We start from the raw sequence: 10,354 nt of genomic DNA, 5'->3' as shown, positions 1-10,354 counted from the left end.
TAGGGTAGCAGAAACTGCTCTCTGCTTTTTGCCAAGGTCTGTCTGACATTGCCAATAATGTCTCTAGTGCTACGACCTCTTCTAAACCCAGCCTATACCTCTGGCAGTTCTCTGTTGTACTGTTGCAGTTGTTCAGAGCAAATACATTTTATAAGAAACATGAACGCAGGCTATGCACATTGATTTCCCTTAATAGTATGCACGGGAATCAGATTGAGTACATCTGTGGAAAGAATTGTTGGAGAAGTTCAGTATCAGCAGTGAAAACTAGGCCAGGTGCTAATTGTGGAACAGACCATTAACTACTCATATGCAAGTTCAAATTAAAGCTAATGAAGGTCAAATCTAATCCACAGGAATCAAAATTCGATCTTAAGTCTCTCCCACCTGAATTTAAAAACCAACTCAGGAACAGGTTTGAGGCCTTGATCACTAATGAACAAAGATCAAATGAGTTGTGGGAGGATATCAAGAATATGATCCATGAGGATACAAAAGATCATTACAAAGACAGAGGAAGAAGAAAAAAGTAAAATGGATGTCAGAAGAGACTGTGAATATTGCACTAGATTGCCAAGAAGCCAAAACAAAGGGAAAAATCAGGATGTTAAGGAGCTGAATAAAAGATTTCAAAGGGCAGCTTAGGAAGACAAAACAAAGTATTATAATGAAATGTGCAAGGGCCGAGAGCCAGAAAATCAAAAGGTCTGAACTTGCTTGGTATTTATTAAGCTAAAGGACTTAAAGAACAAATTCAAGCTGCGAGTAGCAATACTTAAGGGTGGTATGGACAGAATATTGAATGATCCAGGAAACATTAAAGGAAGATGAAAGGAGTGGGATTAATTATGGACTTGAACAATTTGATGGGTGAGAAGGTGAGGAAAATTGGAAGAATCTGTTCTGTAGAACAATGTATTTGAATTTTAAAATAAAAAAAGAAAGATTTAGGAGCACGTAGAGTCACTGTACCAAAAAGAATTGGTTGACATAGAAGAATTTTGTGAAACAACATATGATCAAGAGTCTATAGGCTGCTCTGAAAAACTTGGCAAAACAATTAGGCCCGAAGAATTGATGGAATACCAATTGACATATTTCAAGAAACAGCTGCTTCTGTGGACGGCCTCATCAGGTTGTGCCAAGAAATCTGGAGGACAACCACCAACCAACTGACTTGCAAAGATCCATATTTATTCCCATTCCAAGAAAAGATGACCCAGCAGAGTGTGGAAATTATCGACCGATATTACTAATATCACATGCAAGGTATATCCTGCTGGAGAGTATCCAAAACTTTTAAAATAACTACTTTAATTGTTTATCATGTGACAGTCCTTAAGATTGATTGAGAGCGATTGCTGACCAAAGTAAACTATAATTTCTCATGGAAACTGTGATTATGATCATAGAGTAAATCCATATTGGCACTGCTCTTGAGCTTTTGGCCTTTTATTTCACTTCCCATTTTATTATTTTACATCTTAATCACCCTCCACTTGTCCATAGGGAGTTGCATTGCTAACCCAAAGACCAGACCTTTCTGTCAGTTCAAATCTCCAGCAACTTCTGAGAAACATGGACAGTCTCTCTTTTTTTTTCCCTATAATTATATTTTATTAATTTTCATAAACATTTACAGAGATTTTGGGCTTCCACTCATTCATTGTTGCACTGTTCTCTCTACCCTCCTCCCAGTTTGTTCTTGAGATGGACAGTCTCTTAACTGCACAATTTATAATCTACAGAAACCACGTGGAAGACCAGCTATGAGTTGGTTCTGCATCCAAGGCAGTGACTTTAACAGTTGCTCTTTTATGGGAGTTTCTGAAATTAATGAAGGCCTGGGAAGCATGAGAATTTCCCATAGGGCCTTTTTTTTTTTTGTCCTTCAGTTTGCATGTATTTGGTTTAATTAACTGCTGCCAGCGGCCTTTGAAAGCAGGTGATGATTATTCCTGTAGTCTTCTGTTAACATCTCTTTAAATTGTAGGGTCTGTATCATCCACTCTGTTGAAAGAAACAGATGTTTTTGGCTTTTTGTTGCCTTCAAAGTACAGCAAGAAAATGAAAATGAGGAGGGATCTTAATGGCATATGATTGTGTCCCTTTGCTGGATATTAACCAATCAATGGTAGAGACCAAAAACTTGTATCTTGTTTGGACCATAAAAACACTGATGATGTCTTAGGTCCTTGCACTAAGGTATTTTGCAGTTGATTTGTTTGGATTCAATGGCACTAGTTTTATACATCTGTTGATCTGTTTTGTTTTTTTAAAATAATTTTAATGAACATTTATAGAGAATTTGGATTTCCATTCATTGCTGCACTTCTCTACTCGCCCAGTCCTCTCCCCCCGCTCCCCAGTTCGCTCATCTCTTTCAAAATTAAAAGAAAGACTCCCTCCCTGGTACAAAATCCCCCCATACCCCTCCCACCGCCCAAAGTACATTCCACTATGCAACCTTAATTGTGGACTCTTGTGATAATCATAATACCCTATCATACATCGCTTTTAAATTATTCACTCCCTCATCTGTTTCAGTGCAGTATACACAAGGGCTTCATGCCATCTATAGGTACATCAGTGTTACATCCTGTGAAGAAGTACAGCCTCAAAGGCTATTTAAAGTGTCGGCTGTTTGCTCCTGTATGCTCTGTCTCTGTGTTTTCCTATCTGTGTAGTTTCTGGATTGGCTCTTTCCTTGCTGTCAGATATTCTTAGAGCTCTCTTTAGTTACCTTTCCCAATTTGTTCTAATTTGATTTTTCTAATAAAATGGCTTGTGAATCCTGGAATTGTACTATTAGTAGCTGTGTTTATTGTCCATCCATTAAATGCCAGACTCTCTGTTAGTACATTACCTATCTCTGATCTTTGAATTGTAGCTGTTTATCCCCCTTTCCCAATAAGCAAATCAAGGTTCTGACAAATGATTTGTGAAGGATGTTCAGCTGTTAAGTAATGTATTTAGGTGTTTAGAAAACAAAATCTGTTGTTAATGGATGAGATAAGATGAAATGGGCAGATTCATAATGAACTTCTGAAGAACTAGCTAACTAGTAAGGTGCTTGGACTTGATAGCTTGGAATGTGTTATTTTCATTTTAGTTTTTTTATAAGGTATCTTGGTTTTTATATCAATAAAGAGATGGACTTATCTGAGGGAGGACATGTTTTTTTTCACATGAACTGTTAAATTGTTAGACTAAATTTTTATTTAAGGAATAGGAGCAGCCTTGTTTGATACCCACTTAATGCCTTGTAAATGAGTGAAAGAATGAGAATAATATCCTGATATTGCAGTATATGTGACATGGGTTTAACACACATCCACCCACTCACTCCCACAAACACACACTCCCAGAATAACCGCAGTGATGTCAAATTGATTCTAACTCAGTGATCTTTTATCAGGTTTTCTAGGCTGTAAATTTTAACAGAAAACTGCCTGCCTTTCTCCCTCAGAGCAGCTAGTGGATTCGAACTGCTAGAGATGTTTAACCTTTGGGTTAGCAGTGCAGCTGGCTATGGGCTGTACCACGAGATCTCCCTAAACACATACCATTCCTATTACAAGATGTTGTTGTTGTTGTTAAGTGCCGTCGAGTCGCAGGCAACTCATAACGTCCCTATGAAGGAGAGTCCTCGATGCTTGGGTGCCTTTCATCCTCTCTCCAGGTTCATAGGATTTCCAGAGGCAAGCTATTATGGAAGTGAATGCCACTCCTCCTTCCACACTTGTTTAATCGGGGAGCTCCACCCCACTCTCAGTCCGCATTGGGTAGCCAACCATTAACACTTTTGACACATCCTTGTCACAGTGTTCAGCCTCACAGCAACCACAAGTGACCGCGGGATGGCAACTTGTACACCAGGGCTATACGACCTAGAGGAATGTCTGAACAAAAACAATGAAAGAAAGACTGGCCGGAAGGCCACAAACTAAAAGTCATCCACCTTTGTCTTGGTCACATTGTTTTCTCTTCACTGGGCTAACTGGTATCTCTCTCTCTCTCTGTAGAAGCGGGTAATAGGGATGATCTTTTCCCTCAAACACTGCCTTACTGAGATCCATATTTAACCACAGAGCAGAGCTGTCCATAGGGTTAGCAAATTGACTCATCTTTCTCCCACTGAGGGGATGGTGATTTTGAGCTGTCAAAATTTCTTCTGGTGCTCTTCTTCTCTGTTTTCCTTCTTTCCTAGTTAGCTTCTATCCATCTATTATTTTGTCAACCCATTAACAAATTTTTTCCCATTCCATCTATGTACCAGGTATTTGATAGGTACCAAATGTATTTAGCTATTAATGAATAAGTGTCAGCCCTTTCCCCTCCTTTTCCTTCCTTTAGTGCACATGTGTGTGTGCATGCAACACAGGGAAGTTGGTATTCAAGTTCCTTATTGGTGATTGAAGGTAGGTAAATTTAAGTTGAAAATTTGCTCATGTATTTTCACAGTAGAATTATTTTTCACTGAGATGTGATTGAATCAGTAGTGAGGGTAAACTGATACTTTAATATAACTTGTGTTGAGAGAACATTATCTATATTTTAGTTCTTTTGGTTAATTTTTTTAAAAAAAAATAGCATTTCTAGTATAAGAACTATACGTTTCCAAATTGAAATTGTATTGGAATGAAGGAAAAACAGAAGATTGTATATCTCTGTGTATTGATGTACGTATTTCTCTATACATCAGTTTGTAATAACTGATATTATTGAAATCATTATGATTATGAACAATTAAATACTGACTTCTGACTTGAAAATTTGACACAATTTTAGGTACTGTGAAAAACCTAAAGTTTTAAAAAATATTATGAGCATAAATATATTAAATTATGAGTATAATTAATTTGAGATAATAGTATAGCATTGTGTATGACATCAGAATTTTAAGAACAAATAACAGCCATTGCATGTTGCAAGATGTATCATAGTTTCAATTATATCTTCAAAAATAAGTGTCAGAGAGAGAGAGCGTGCGCTGAAACTTCCCTGGGGAAAGATCCCTCCATTTGGAGAACTTTGCCTCCAAAGTTTGCTGCAAGGTCATCCCAGGTGCCAAAAAGGACAAGAATATTTGGGACAGAAGTCTACAAGTAGGGCATAGACTTTCTTGGCCTGTCTGTGAGGAGAGCTGACTTGAGATCACCCTGCACACAGACTGCTTAAGTTTGTGCCCCTGATCTCACACTATTCCAGAGACAAAGAAAAACATTAGGCTTCAGGAGAAAAGGCTCCGTTAGGTGAGACACTCTTCCCCAGTGCCAGCACTTTTAGGTTCTTGTGGGGAGAATGGGTACTAAAACGTCTCTAGAGATAGGCCCCTCCGTTTGGGAATCCTTTCCTCTGTGGTTTGAGACAGAGAGCTACAAGCATGGGGAACAATTTCTACGCTTTCTCAGCTGGCACATTGAGCTGCGAGAAAGAGAGCTGCTTTGAAACCTCCCTGGACCAAAACTGCCCAAGTGGAGCACCTGGTCTCACACCACTCAGCCACTCTATAAATGAAGGAAGGAAATAGAGCTTGAAAGAGGGAATTACATTAAGGCGAGTTATTTGTAAGGCTGCAGTGCATATGAGAGAAAACCAAAAGGACTTTAGGAAAGGCAAATTTTCCCAGAAAGGATTTTCAGTAGAGTGAGTGGCTCAACCCATGGACTGAACATTTTAAACTGGCAACTAATCAGTAACATCATAAAGATAAGAACTACTGACAACTTATGCAGACGTAAGAAAAACAACCTAACACTTATGAAAAAATTAAACTTCACATAATGTCAAGAAAGTAGCAGGCAGCTTCTGACACTGTGAAGAAACAAGTTAAACCTTCTCCAGAAAAAAAGCAGAGAATATTGCAGAGTCAAGAAGGCAGAAGATATATGTTGATATGGAATCATTCGGACAGCACAAAAAGAAAGTAAAAATGATGGAAGAAACAATGGAAGCCACAAATAAAGAGAATACCCTACAGATGGAGAACCAGAAGAAATATATTGATGCAGAATTATTTGAACAGCTACAGGAAAAGGTGTAAATGATGGAAAAACCATTGGAAGTTACTAAGAGAGCCAATACTCCAGAGATAGAGTCAGAAGAAAAATATCGATGAGGAGGAACTTGTACAACTATGAAAGAAAATACTGAGGGTGGAAGAAATAATCAAAACTATAGAAAAAAAGAGGTATGAGAACTTAAAAAAATCATTACAAGATAGAGAAGTTAATGCCAACACAGTACTGAAAATAATATAAAAGCATGAAGATGCAATCCAGAATATTAATACTAAAATGGCAAAAGTATACAAAATGCTTGTGGAACAAAAACGTACAACAGAAGAGAAGGAGCAGAGTCAGTGAGCTGGAAGACAAGAATCTCAACAGAAATATACTAGAAGAAAAAATCAGGGATGAGACATCAAGAAAATGAAGACAATATTAGATGACAGCAAAAGGACCAACATACATTTGATTGGAATTACAGAATATGAGAGGGACAGGGAAATCACTGAGAAAATTGTAGAAGACTTCCCAGGTTTTATGAAGAATGTGAAAATCCACATTCAAGAAGCTCAGATGAGACCCCAAAAGGAAAACATCAAGACATATCATAGTCCAATTCTCTAAAATGTAAGTTAATAATAGAATAATAACAGCAGAATAAGAAAAACAGAGTTACCTACAAAGGAAAAGTCATTGTATTAAGTTCTGATTTCTCAGCAGAAACCATGCAAGCGAGAAAACAATGGGATGCCACATAAAGAAAGTTCAAAGAGAACATTTGCCAACCAAGGATCCTGTACTCAGCAAAGCTATCCATCAAATATGAAGGAGATGTTAGATCTTTTGCAGAAAAGAAGGAACTTTAGGAATTTATGAAAACAATACCAAAACTACAAGAAATTTTAAGGGAAGTGCTCCACACAGACACCAAAGGAAAGTGGTTGGATCACAGTAACCGAAAAACAAAAAAAGAAACACAACAATATGACAATGATGAAAATTGGCCTGTCAATAATCACACTTAATGTAAATGGACTTAATGCACAAATTAAGAGAAAAAGAGTAGCAAAATGGGTTAAAAAAACCCAAGAAAGCCCATCAGTGTAAGTTGCCTATGAGAGACACATCTAAGAAATGAAAAGAAAGATAGACTAAAAATAAGATGGTGGGGAAAATATACCAAGCAAATGTTGTTGTTGATTGTTGTCCAGTCAAGCACAACTGATAGTGACCCTATGAACAAAAGGCCTGAAGTCTTTCTATAACTCTTGTCATTATTAAAGTTCATAGAGTATTCCAGAGGCATGTTTAGGAAGTGGATGCCATTCCTGTTTCCAAGCCTGTCTTAAACTGGGAGCACCACCAAACACCATGGATAATGGTATGCCATTTGACACCCAATGGCACAAAGTTCAGCATCACAGCAACCTCAGGTTACCTCAGTACAGCACATTGACAGAAGAATACTGGACTACTTAGAAGAATGTTCTTCCAAAGTATAACAATAGATTTTTAAATACAAAGGCCTGCCCCAGGTCTTGTTGACTCTAAATAAGAGGATTAGATTAAAAAAAAAAACACACAAACCCCCCCACACAAAACAAAACACACACACACACACACACACACACACACACACACACACACACACACGTTTATTGTGGCTTTGTTCACATTAGGAAAGAGTTGAAAACAACCCAAGTGCCCATCAACAAATGAATGGATAGAGAAGTTCTGGTATGTTCACACAATGGAATGCTATTCTTCATTGAAAAACAAGGAACTCTTGAAATATTATACAAAATAGGTGACTCTGGAGGACATTATGGTGAGTGAAATATCTCAGTCACAAACAGACAAATACTGCATAGTGTCACTGTTGTAAAATGGGACTGACATCGGGGTTGGGGGGAGAAAGAGGCGATAAATAATATATGCTGCATTGAGACAGATGAGGGAGAGAACTGTTTAAAAGGAATATATGATTAGGTATTACTGTCATGACAGGAGTCCAGAATGAAGGCTGCATAGTGGAATGGACTTGTGGGGAGGGATTGTATAACAGTGAAAGAAATTTTCTTTTACTTTTAAGGAGAAGAGCGAATTGAGAGGGAAGGAAGACTGGGCAGTTAGAAAAGTGCAATCATGAATGAATGGAAATCCAGTCTCTAAACTCATTAAAAGTAATAAGAAAGGAAAAAAAGAAAACAACAACAAATAAAACAACAGCAATAACAAAATCCCCCCCAATATAGTATGTTGTTGTTGTTATGTGCCAATGAGTCATCTGTGACCTATAGTACAGCAGTTCTTAACCCTTCCCGGTCCTGAGCCAGTCTCACTAATTCTGACACACTAATCCTATTGCCCCTGTTACTGTATCAATCCATCTCATTCAGGGTCTCCCTCTCCTGCACTGTTCGTCCACTCTTCCAAGCATGATGTCCTTCTACAAAGACCAGTCTCTGCTGGCCACCTGCCCAAAGTAAGTGAGGTGGAGCTTCAAAATCCTAGCCTCCAAGGAGAGACTTTGTTTCACCCTTTCCAAGACAGACCAATTTGTTTTCTTGGCAGTCCGTGGTATGTTCAAGACTCTTCTCCAGCATCCACAAAAAAGCAGGAGCGATAAGACTAATCTCTGATAAGATAGACTTCAGGACAAAAACCACCATAAAAAATAAATATAATGATCAAAGGCACAGTAGATCAAGAAGACACAACTTTGGTCAACATCTATGCACCAAATGATAGACTTGCAAAATACATAAAACAACAGTTAACAGAATTGGAGAATGAAATAGTGCCACAATAGTGGTAGGAGACTTTATTACACCATGCTCATCAGTGGATAGGTCAACTCAAAAGAAACTTAATGAAGCTGCAAAAGATCTAAACTACATGTTCTGCCAACTTGGTCTTGTGGGTGTACTGCACTCAACCAAAATTCATTTAACTTTTTTCTCAAGTGTACATGGCACATTCTTCAGAATTGGTCACATATTAGGGCACAAAGCAAGTCTCAACAAATTAAAAACCATTGAAATAATACAATGTATCTTCTTAGACTACAATGTCATAAAACTAGAAATTAACCACAAGAGAATAAAGCTTATAAAACAACTAATGTGGAATCAAAATAACACCCTGCTAGAACGTGACTGGGGTAGAGAAGAAATAAATAATTAAATATAAAATTTCCTCAAAACAAAGGATAATGAGAATACAACACAAAAAAACCTCTGAGATGCAGCTAAGGCAGTCTTCAAAGGGTGGTTCATAGCAATAGGAAAACAGATAAAAAATGAAGAAAGAAGCAAAATTAATAATCTACTCAACACCTTTATCAAATAGGAAAGAACAACCATCTAACCCCACAGCCTCAAGAAGAAAGGCAATTATAAGAACAAGAGCTGGAATCATAGAAATAGTAAAGAGAAAACCAATTGAAACCATCAACAAAACCAGGACTGGTTTTTTGAAAGGGTCAATGAAATAGACAAACCATTGGCAAACTTAGTGAAAGAAAAAAAATGGAGAAGCCACACATAACTCGATTAAGGAATGATAGAAGTAACATCACAACAGAATCAGAGGTAATTAAACCTAGAGGATAAATTCTTTGAAACTCATACCCTACCCAAATTGACACTGACCGATGTAGAACTCTTGAACAGACCCAACACATACAAAAAAGAAATTGAGCAGATAATAAGACTCCCTCATAAAAAAAAGTCCTGAACCAGGTGGCTTCATGGCTGAATTCTAACATTCAGAGAAGATTTAGCACCATTCTTCTTAAATTATCTAAAAAAACTGAAAATAAAGGAACATTCCCAAAGACATTCTATAAAGCAGGTATAACTCTAATACCAAACCAGGTGAAATATTACTGAAAAAGAAAACTAACTACAGACCAATATCTCTTATGAACATAGATGCAAAAATTCTTAACAAAATCCTAGGCAATAGAATCTAACAACCCTTCAAAAAATTAATTAATCCTGACCAAGTGAGATTCATAACAGGTGTGTAAGGATGGTTCAACATAAGAAAAACAATCAATGTAATTCACCACCTTAAGAAAGCAAATATCGGGGCACTGGCTGAAAATCGCCTGTGACTTCATCCATAGCCACTGGTGAGAGTCAGCACCCAGAGCCATCAGGGGCTTTAAGCTCGGGCCCCGACAGGCACCTAGGGGGGAAAAAACCCCAGACTCTACTTCATGCTCTGCTGGAGAAGGAGGGGCAGTCTCCTGTACCAGTCAGATCCAATTTGACGGTACACACACACACACACACACACACACACTTCTTCTTTTTTTAAAAAAGACTACTTCAGCC

The 10,354-nt window shown here is 37.8% G+C and overlaps 1 protein-coding gene across 1 annotated transcript in view; it reads left to right on the top strand.

The window, feature by feature from the left end:
* FMN2 (formin 2) overlaps positions 1-10,354 on the top strand; it is a 417,308-nt gene that overhangs the window by 20,242 nt on the left and 386,712 nt on the right. The window lies entirely within an intron of this gene.

This window comes from Elephantulus edwardii, unplaced genomic scaffold, assembly GCF_000299155.1.
Source record: "Elephantulus edwardii isolate Elephantulus edwardi_28Jun2011 unplaced genomic scaffold, EleEdw1.0 scaffold00331, whole genome shotgun sequence".
Classification (NCBI taxonomy): domain Eukaryota; kingdom Metazoa; phylum Chordata; class Mammalia; order Macroscelidea; family Macroscelididae; genus Elephantulus; species Elephantulus edwardii.
Note: the sequence above shows the minus strand (reverse complement) of the source record. Positions and strands in the feature narration are given on the sequence as shown.